The sequence below is a fragment of the Heliangelus exortis genome, chromosome 1 (genome assembly GCF_036169615.1).
Source record: "Heliangelus exortis chromosome 1, bHelExo1.hap1, whole genome shotgun sequence".
Lineage (NCBI taxonomy): Eukaryota > Metazoa > Chordata > Aves > Apodiformes > Trochilidae > Heliangelus > Heliangelus exortis.
In genome coordinates, this window is record NC_092422.1 from 120,782,711 (window position 1) to 120,793,695 (window position 10,985).

The following is a 10,985-nucleotide window of genomic DNA, read 5'->3' on the forward strand; positions in this document are numbered from 1 at the left end:
TTTCCATTCTTTCCGATTTTACATCTTTTCTCACAATAGCTACAGTTCTGGAACTCTTTTTATAAACACTCAGGTAATTGTGCTGATAAAGACAAAGAAATGGTACACAAATGTGTACCTGGCTTAAGCCTGGCTAGGTTTAAATATAAGTGATAAATATAAGTGATCATACAGTGGAGATATCTTTTGTAAACTGACTGGAAAAATTTCTTTATGACAATATGCAATTTATTTCTCTGTCTTATCTGTGGGTTTGAATTCTTCCATCTTCCTAATTACAGCATCTAACAGCTCCCAAGCTTTAAGTAATGAAGTTAATTTTACTTTAATTTTCAATAAAACTTGAAAAGACCAAAAAAAGCCTTTTGGTCAATATGCCAGTGGTATATGATTAGAGGTAATAAGGTTTCATGAGCCAGTATCTTTTAAATAGGGGCTCTTCCTCATCTTAATTACATGTAAATTTAATGCAGAATTTCACAGAATGTTACATTGATATCATTACACTATATGGATTTCACACATACTATGTGGAAATATTTTGAATATGTATATACGGACAATCCTTTCCAGACCTTGTAAACTAATCGGCACACATCTTTAAAACTAGTTATATCACAGCCTCATTTTAAGTGTGAACAGAACATTTCAGGAAATGAAAAGCACATCATTTTCTAAGTGAAGATCATGAGTCTTTGAATTAGTATGTGTTTCAGTGGTGCCATGATGCTCAAAATCTATCTTGCAAGGTCTAGCATGGAGGTGACATTCCTCCTCCTAAGTCAGCCCGGGCCATAATAAGGTTATATACAGGGTCTGACTGACACTACTGGTGGTTTCCACTGAAAGAGTGTGCTCCTGTCTAGTATTCTGCTGCAACAGAGTTTATTCAATAATTCAGTTGTAAATTTGAACTCTTACGGAATACAGACAGAGCACATTCAGATCTAGCAGCAATAAACCAAGGAAGCGTATCTTGAATTTCCCACACTACCAGCTGGGTATGAAAGCCCTGAAAAAGGTCTGCCTTAGAAGGGACTTCATGATGTCAGTGTGCAGTTCAACATCTTCATTGAATATACAGCCTGTAGGTCTTTGGTGATCTTGTGAGCTGAATACGTGAAGAATACACGTAAAGAAGAATATGGTGCAGTACGTGTGTAGTTCTGTTTTTTCGGTTTTTTTTACTGCTAGCACTAAAGTTTCTTTGAAGACACCTTTGTCAGTTACCAAAAGCTAAGACAAAAATTTTCCCTGTAAACTTTTTCTAACTGCAGAAGCAGAAGGAGGTGTTGTGGTGGTGTGTGCATGTAGGAGAGACGTCACAAGTAATCCTTATCAATTGATTCCCTTCTTATCTTTAAGGCACAGATGACAGCTCCGCTCTCTTGAGTCGACAAATTAGTGAGATGACCTCTGGCCTTTTTCTCTGTGTCAGACTCTTCCTCCTCTTTATATAGTGGATTAGTTTTTTGAAATGTAACACTGATCAGCACATTGAAAATAACACAGTGTTGGACATGCTTTCCAGCTGTCAGACATTGAAATGTTTGATGACAGTTATCTATTAGATTTAAATAAATGTATGTTTCAAAGAAATGTGGAAATATCAAACATGTGTTTGACATATGCTGTTGCAAGCATTTATTACACATTCAGGATGGTTAGGAATCTAGGCAGATTCCAGAACATTATTTTCTTTCCTGAAGTGAAAATAGTTTGAGACTTGAACTTTCTACATTCTGCGATTATTAAAATTCCCCTGCAGCAGCTTGCTAAGGTGAAGTTTTCCTTCATATATTTTCACTCCAGCTTCAGCCTTCAAAAAGAATGTATGAATCATAGACTGCACAAAAATTGCCAGCTTTATGCATTAAACGAAAAAAAGAGCATTAGAAAAACAAAATGCAGCAATGTTATGTCACTGGCCATCTTGAAAAATCATGTGGAAAGGTTATCGCTTACAAAGAGACTGTGGGTAGTTTTAAAATAAATTTGTCTATATAAAGCTTTTTCTAGCTCAAATGGTTACTGATGGTACTGCCAGTGACCAGTGTAATATGAGGATTAAAGCAATATGAAATAAATTTGCATTTAAATGAAAGATTGTTTTGCAAAGATTAATACTAGTTTTAGTAACCATCAAAAAGGACAAGTGTGTTTTGAAAACATCAGAAACTATGTGGAGTGTTGACTCTATTTGTTAAAGATACAAAAATGCAAAATCTCCAATTAGCTTGCAAGAACAACTGATTGACACCAGGGAAGATGGAAATTTACTAGCTTAATTTAAACAAGAACTTTTGAATAAGTAGTGAATGGGACTGAAAAATGAGAATCATGAGTTAGTAAGCACAGCCAACAATATACTTCTTCCATTTGGATTTATATGTCTTCATTGAGATATCTTTTTCAACTATGACAACCATTAAGACCAAGTATTGAAATAAATTGAACATAGGATCAGACCTTTCATTCCCTGAATCACAAAGTGTCAAACAATGAGTTTGAAGAATAGTGAAGCATACTCAGTCACATAGCTCTGACTAATTAATAATACTTCTAGTGAGAACAAAAAATGGGTTTGTACCATTAGTAAATTAAAAATTATTTTAATAATATTTTTATTTTCATCAATTTCTATTTTGTGTGTGATTTCTAATGTGCACAATAAGTGCACGTACATATCTATAGAATATGTACAATGATACATGTAGGTAGCATGTAATTAAGTAAATAAATATTAGGGGTGCATGTGCAAATGTTTTATATTTATAGCGTGCATGATCAAAAAGTTTGATCGCTCTCTAGGCAATCATAGATTACATTAAAGCTCTTGTAAATTCAAACTACAAAAAAATAAACAGCATCAAAATATTTCAAAATATTTTCAAAACAGGCACGTAAAATACAAATATAGACATGTGAAGTGGGACAGGAATTCTCTCAGCTCTAGGAAAAAAAAATTTAAAATTTCCTGCACAAATCACGTGTTTTGACAGAGTCCAAAACTCAGCACATTATCATTACATTAGGACTGGAACTTTATGATCCTTTTCAGGTGTAGTGGGGGTTTATATTCTTTCTAAGTGATCATCTTAAAGTGGCCTTCAGGAGGCACAGAAAAGGCATCCAGGACCACCAGGCAGCTGGCAGTGGTTTTGTGGCCTTACTGTTCAGTACTGAGGTTCACATTCATTTGGAAATGCTTCCGTATACTGAATCACCCTCTGGATGTTCATAAGTGAGATGCTGAAATCCCTTTTCAGCATATTCCTTCACATCTCCTTGAAAAACTTCAGGGATTTGGTGGAGCTTCCCAGCCACCTTAACCACCATTGATTGCTTTGAGGTGGCTGAACTGAAGGATCTGGAACCCCTATTGTTGAGTGTTTTCTGGAATTTCCCAACATTTGGGAGTACGTTATACCACAGCCTGGCACTTTTAGGAACTGCCAGCTCCTCCACCATACCCAAATAACTCAGGAAGAGTCCAGCACCACTGACTGCCTCATGCTCACTGGCTTTTTGGAATACAGCTGTGCCTAGCCCAGCACCCTGGTTCCTTCAGAAGGAATTTTGCATCCATGGGGTGCCATTCCTTCCCTGGCATTTTTGGGCAGAGGTGATTCTGCTGCAATCCCTTTTGCTGATTTGCTTAAAATTTGGGGTTTTTTTGTAGCATTTTTTAGTGTGGCACCACACAGATGCAGGTCAAGATGATCATGGTATCCTCCTTCTTTTAAGCCTCTCTGCCTCTTTAGAGGATCACCAGTCAAAAGTGAGATTTACTGAAGGAGTGATTTTTTTTTTCAAGGATGTTGGTGATCTGTTTCCTAACAATAACATTTTAGAAGTCCAAGTGTGTGTGCTCATTCAGAGGTTTTCCCATCTTCTAAGTCGTAAATCTTGAAATGATTTTTTTAACCTTTTTAAGGATCAGGATTTCTGAGATACAACTAAGTTCATAGGATACACATACTTCAGATTAATAAGTAAATATCTGTTAAAGGTATCTGGTTAACTGTTAGATAAACATACAGAAAGCAATCAGAAAAACAGTGACAAATCAAGAACTTGGCCAGCCTAATCCATCTGAATCAGCTTCCTCTAAAGCCATTGAAGATAACTAGTTTAGTAATTGCCCTTGTTATAAAACACTCAATGGTGAGTCAATTGTCTTTTGAATGCAATGCAAACAGAGGGAGGCTGCTGCATAAGGGAGTACAGAAATTAAAAATGGGGAGCTTTCTTAGGGAAAGAGGAGAATTTTTGGATTTAACAATGGAATTTTTGAAAAATAGAGGATGAACTGTGGGACGTTAACAGGGAGTGGGAAGGATTGTGTTATAGAGGAAAGTGGAGAAATGGGGAAGGGGAGTATGAAAGATGCCATTGCATATAAGCAGTACACTTTTCTGGCCAGTCCCTGCACCTGATCACTACAGACTGTCCTGTCTTCTTACTAAAATCTTACTGTTTTCACATAAGCATGATGTCTGTCTCTACTGTATGCATGGCCTGCCAGTAGACTTCAAGATGAACTCGCTGGTGAGAAGAGTGAAAAGTTTAGGAGCTAGGTACTGGAGAATCTGAGGGTTCAGAGGCCAGCTACCAGAGACCTGATCCACTGCTTTTTTATCTGTGCCTTCAAATTCAGAGATAAAAACTTTAAACATACAGAGAAAAAGTTCAGAAACTTAAGCTTACAAAAAAGTAGCAAACATAGGTATGCACACTTAAGGTAGTATGTTGAAATTTCAAAGAATGGTTTTCATCTTCAAAACTGAGATCCTGGGATTTAATTAAAAACTAGTGGTGACCTCACTGTTTTTAAAGCAAAGGTCATAGCATAATGCACCATAATTAATGCAACTTTTCAGGAGCTATTGGAACAGTTGTTCTGTCATTATTTGACTGCATACTCATTATGAGGTAACTGCAGGACAGCTACCTCAAATTAGTTTTAATATACCTGTCTTGATTGAATAGTGATTTAATGACTACTTGCTATTAATAAAAACTGGATTAAAAAAAAATAATTGAGAAACATACTAAAATACTTTATTTTTTAAATGAAAAAACAATACAGAAAGAAATAATGGCCGCAAAAAGAAACGACCAAAGTTTCCATTGTAAAAATTAAAATGTTTCAGGGAAAGTGCATCACCTGCCTTTGACCTCAATTCAAAGAAGTCATTAAAACTTTACTTTCAATTCATGTAACCCTTGGAGACAGAACCATTTAGTAGATTATAGGGTCTAAATGTAGTTTATTATGAAACTGAATGGCATCTTAAGTTTTCTTACAATAAATCATATTGGTTCACACTTGAGCCCTCCTTTAGACAAATTTTGTCATATATATGTATTTCTTCAAAGTACATTTTCCTCAAGTCATACTTATTTTGGAAAATCTCGGACTGCCAGTTCTCAAAAGCATTTGGGCCAACAAGAGAGCAATGATATGTATGGCTAACTTTTGAAAGTTTTTTGAAACATGAGTTCATAATGATTCACAGGATAATTATCACTCCAGTTGTCTTCATTTCAAATGTTTGTTTAAACCATTGTCAGTTTGAGATACAGAGATTAATCTTTCTCAGAGCTCAGGCTTATCTTAACCACATGAAACATCTAATTTCTCTGAAACTCAATATCCCTCCAGCACAGCTCAAGGAAGAAAGGAAGGAAGTGGTTTCCTTCCTAACTGCTTGTTTTCCTTCAGGTACCCCCATCTTTATCTTAGCATTAAGTGTATTAGCTCCATCTCTTAGCTCTGTGTTTTGTTCCAAGATGGCAGCAGTTCAAAGGTGCATATACTTATATACCCCCAAAGCAAGTTTTGAAGCATCCTGTATTAACTTTGGACCATAAGGCATGTTTGCATGTGTGGGTGTTTATCTTCCACACCCACACTCACAGACATATGAGACTGAAGGCCTTAAGATCTGGAGGAACCTTTTAGAAATGTGTACAGCCTTCTATACACATATTTTTCTGTACTCATTCTAGTTAAATGCATTTAGTAGCACAGTAGGACAAATATTGAAAAATTTTATTTCATTTGTAAGCCTAGCAGTTTACCAGATAGGTAATGAGGGCACCATCTGGTGAGCAGAGAGTACAGCAACTCTTCCTGAATGCTGCAGAGCAAAAGATGCCACAATACTGGGGTAGTTGTTCCTTTACCTGCTCACCTTCAGCTTGCTGGAGAGGCTGACAGGGGTAGGCAGCCTTTGAAGGGCAGCAGGAGCAGCTGCAGGGTAAGAGTCACTGGGATGCTGTCTGGATGAATGGAGGGCAGCTGCTTACAAGAAAAAGTTTGCTGTGTTCTGCTAATCTGAACTGGACAACTGTGTGCCCCTGAAATCAAAAGTGTGGAAAACAGAGCTCTATATGGATACAGTTCTTGTCATTTGTTGGGAATACTGTGCCAGCATATAGTAGAAGGAATTAAAATAATCAGGCAAGAGCTGTTTGCCTCACTGTTGTGTTGTGATGAGTGACCCATTTTAAAATTTTAAGTTTTAATGTGCAGCAGCTGTAAAGTATACATTTCACATATATGCAAGAGAACTGTGTCCAAAGGAATTGGAGGTAAAGATTACTGCTGCAATCTGAAATCATGGGATAGGAGAGTGTCTTGTGGGACACCTGCTGGCTTATATATCAGCTCAGGAACTGAATTTCTGTCAGAAAAGCCCGTTAAAGGCCCAATATATTGGGTGAATTTGCATGAATGAGCATTGCCTGTGTGTGTGAAGAGAAAAACAGTTGACAGAAATCATGTCGATGAAAGGACGAGCAAGTGCTAAGAGGCAGCACGTAGAAGCCTCTGAAGACTTCATAAGGTCTGGAGACTGTCAGTCCTGTGAATCCACAAGAAGATAAAAGCTTAGAACATTGATATTCTCAAGTCTGCTAGGCCCACTAGCACATAATGATACCATCAGTATGTTGTATAACTTAGACTGCATCCTAGGATGCAGTGACTTCTATGTACAACAATAACAGAGCTGCTGAAAAATGGGTGGTAAACGATCTTTCTAAGCTCAATTAGCAGCCCTTTGCTTCGGGTGGGCCTCCCATCTCTAGCTCTAAGCAGGTGTTATGGAGTGTTTGAGTGTGAAATAATAATTAAGAATGCTGTTTGAAAAGTTATCTGCAATTAATAACTACTTGAGTCAACAGTTTAACTAGTAAAAATTAAAAAAAAAAAAAAAAAAAAAGGTTAAAAATCAGTCAAAACAGTGATTGTGATCTTTTTCCTTCCTGACTTGAACATCTATCAGGAAAATTTACAATTCTACTCCAGAAATTATCCTATCCTTGCTTGATTTTCTAGGATTAGCACAGGTTTATCAGTGGTTGTCAACTTGAGTCCCATCTGTACTTGACATGTCCAATAAATAATCCATTTAAAAGATTCCTTTAAAAGAAGGAAGGAACTAAATGAAAGCAAATGTAAGATGGGGATGGAACTTGCCTTTCAAAAGTCATCAGGAAAAGAAAAAAAGAAAAAACAAAAACAAACCTAAAACCATTCAAATTCTGAGAAACTGACAATTTTGTTCTCTGGACCCTTCACCAGCTTCATTGCTCTTCTTTGGATGCGCTCCAGCACCTTAACATCTTTCTTGTAGTGAGGAGCCCAAAAGTGAACACAGTAGTCAAGGTGTGGCCTCACCAGTGCCAAATACAGGGGGGAAATCACCTCCCTAGTCCTGCTGGCCACTCAATTTGTGATCCAAGCCAGGGTGCTGTTGGCTTTCTTGGCACAGAGCTTTGTAATGGGTCTTTTTAGCCATCTCCACTACAGCTGCTTCCTAAGAGATACCCCACTAGACAGCTCCATACTGCCAGGTCTTGAAAACTCTTTGAGAAAGAAAGTAATTTACAGATGACAAGGAAGGACTTCCCTTGCTGACTTCCTACACTATATATCTCATCTTAATATGCATGGGGAGGGATCATCCGTGCTGCCATGGGGATGAGTGCTGGCAGGCATCAAGAAGATCACGGAGCTTTTCAGGTGCAGGAGAGAGAGATGGGAGGGGCCCTGTTGGTACCCCTACACTGGACAACAAGCAAGTAAACACAAGCACTTATTCTCTGTCCATGGCTCAAATGCTGGTTCTGTCCCTAGCTTTGTTTCATGCACTTCAAGGGAAAAATAATGATTTAGGGGGACTTAATGCTAACAGTGCATGTGCAAGCCAGTCTGTGCCACTTGACATCAGCCACAGGAATCAGCCCATGACCAACTTTTACTTAGCATTGTAGACAATTCTTGTGCTGACTGCTTCAAAAATGCGATGAACCTCTAACCACATCCTTCGTTGTTTGCTCCAGGAGATGAGAGCCTCAGTGTCCCCATGGTGCTTGCAGCCTTAGCTAGGTCTGTGTGAAAACAGTCCCGGTACACCTCTCAGCTCTGGGGTTGTGACACATGAGGTTTCCAGGCAGTTTTACTGCACAAACCATGAGTATTACCCTGTTTCAAAGCCAAGCTGCAAGAAATCCATGTGTGTCAGTTCCCTATGCTGCATTTCTTTGCAGATGCAAAGTGGCAGAACTGAGGATCACTGAAAGGAGATGACCCTTGCTTCTGCCACAGTAATCTCTCACTATATGTATGATATAAATTGGAGATTTCTTCCACTAAGTATGTCCTTTCTGCAGGAAGGTAAGTATCTCCTGTATTTGGACAGATCCCAAAAGCAACAAAGCTTCATTCCCTGCTCCAACCATATTGGATCCCTGCCACATATCTACTTTTCTTCTTCCTTTCTTGCAAGCTGGAAAACAGTGGGGTCTTACCACCACCTAACTTCTGTTTATCCCAGTAATGAAAACTGAATCAACACCAGATTTGTCTTGCAAAACAACGGAGAAGTAATTCTCAGCCAACAATAGGAGTCCCTGGAAGAAAGTGCTGTCTGGGGAGCAGAATGTCTTGAAGCAGCTACATAAACAGCTGTTGATCAGTATCCTCAAACCTAAGTTTCATTTCTGTGGAGAAATATTCTTCATTCTGCTATCAGAATGAAGAACGTAGGGAAGTCAGGCAACTGATGCTAGCATGATACTTCCCTGGCAGTTGAGAAAATTGGGTCTTTATTTTCTTCTGCATTCTCATGCAATCTAGCTACTGACTGCAAAAATTCAGTTTATTAGAGCTCATGTGATGGTCTACTACTTCTTTCAGATTATGGACACCAATACTTGTTACATATTCCTGTCCAAGGGTGTGTGCTAACCAGTGTCCCTGCATCTCCATATGCAATGATTTTTAGTTACAAAGTTGTGAAGTTTGTTCTCAAGCCCACAATGCTGAATCTTGTACCCAGCACATTCTTTTCCATGCCTCCAGACTACAAGGGTTGTTTTTTTTCCATATTCCCAAATATTCCGCATTCTCTTTTCTGACAGGGAAACCAATTCTGAAAGAAATTTCACAACCAACACAAACCATCCAGAAGTGACAGAAGCCCATGTGGAGTCAAAAAAAGAGCACAAATAATTCAGAAAATCTCTGTTCACATTGGGAAAACTAAAGCAAGTCTACTTTAGTATTTCTTCATAAGTCTTGAAGTAATTCCTAGTCCTCCCGACCTACCTTATGTCTTGCTATCACCTGCTCTTGTTTCAAACTTCTAAATCCCACTATTTGCACCATTTTTTTTTCTGTCATGATCAACTCCTCATGGAGGAGAGGGCATCTACTTCCAAGGCCAACAGTGGCAAGAGAGTGTGTAAAGCATCACGGAATACGTGGCACCCATGGAGGTGGATGTATTTCCAGAGGCATGAAATAGATGACAGAGAATCTTTTACAAACAGGTACTCAGCTTATAAGAGATGAACTCTGCTTGAAAGACAAATGCAAGATTTCTGCTCAGCATTCCTGTTTCCAGGAGAGGAGAGACAGACCAGCCCAAGTGAATATTGATCCTGATGAGATCCCCCTCTGCAGTGGGAAAGAGGAGAAAAGGAGACTACCAGCTTCTCCTCAGCTGAGAATTCTGGTGCCCATGGGCACTGACATGTACCTTGTTACTTGGTCATAGTGTCCATGAAGGAGACTCTGGTCATCAAGGACCTGAATGCTGAGACAGACCATACCCTTAGATATTCTGGAGTGGGTTTAAAATGTCAGTGAGAATCCTGTTAATGGCTACTAATCAGCAGAGTGATAAATGAAAACACTGAGCCTCAGTAGAGAAACAGATATTATACTGGATACCTTGTCTATTGTTAACCCATCTCTAGGGTTTTTCCCCACTCTCGATTTTCAGTGGAGTGTCATTGACTTTCTGTTTTTCAGAGGTCTCAATCAAGGAGAAGAAGCAGGCTGCTCTGCAAGGGAAGGTCAGCCAGGAACTGAGGTTGACAGCCATCTAGGAATGAGAGAGGGTCCACACTAAGAGGTACAGTCCCATAGTACCTGAACAAGAAGAACAGAAGAGGTCCAGGGACTGCAGCCAGGCTATGACAGCAGTCCAGGCAATCCAAACAAGCCAGAGCAAGGTGGTTGGTCTGAGATCAAGCCATAAAATCAGGTCAGCAGATCAGGGTCAATATCAGGAAAGTTCATGGCCAGACTCAATCTGGCTGCCATATGGCTCTAGCAGAGACCACAGGCAAATGTCTAAACTCCTGAGCGAAGAGTGGACAGCCTCTGGCCAGATTTCTTTCTGCTTTTCCTTGTGTAGCTCTTTACACAGCAATGTGATCCAAGGTTACACTGCTGCAAGGTTTTACAGACCTTGAACAGGCAGTCAAAGCCCAGTGAGAAGGAGAAGAGGTCACAGAATTACTGGTGTTCTAAGGATGTAACTGCTTGGACTTCACTGAATTTCGTAGAGGACGTGTGTCATTTTCATAGAGGATTGGGTGTTCAGACTGGTGAAAAAAGTGCTCTACAACTTGTTCCAGTTGCAAAAGAATAAGTCAAGTAGCCACAGTTTGATTAACAGCAG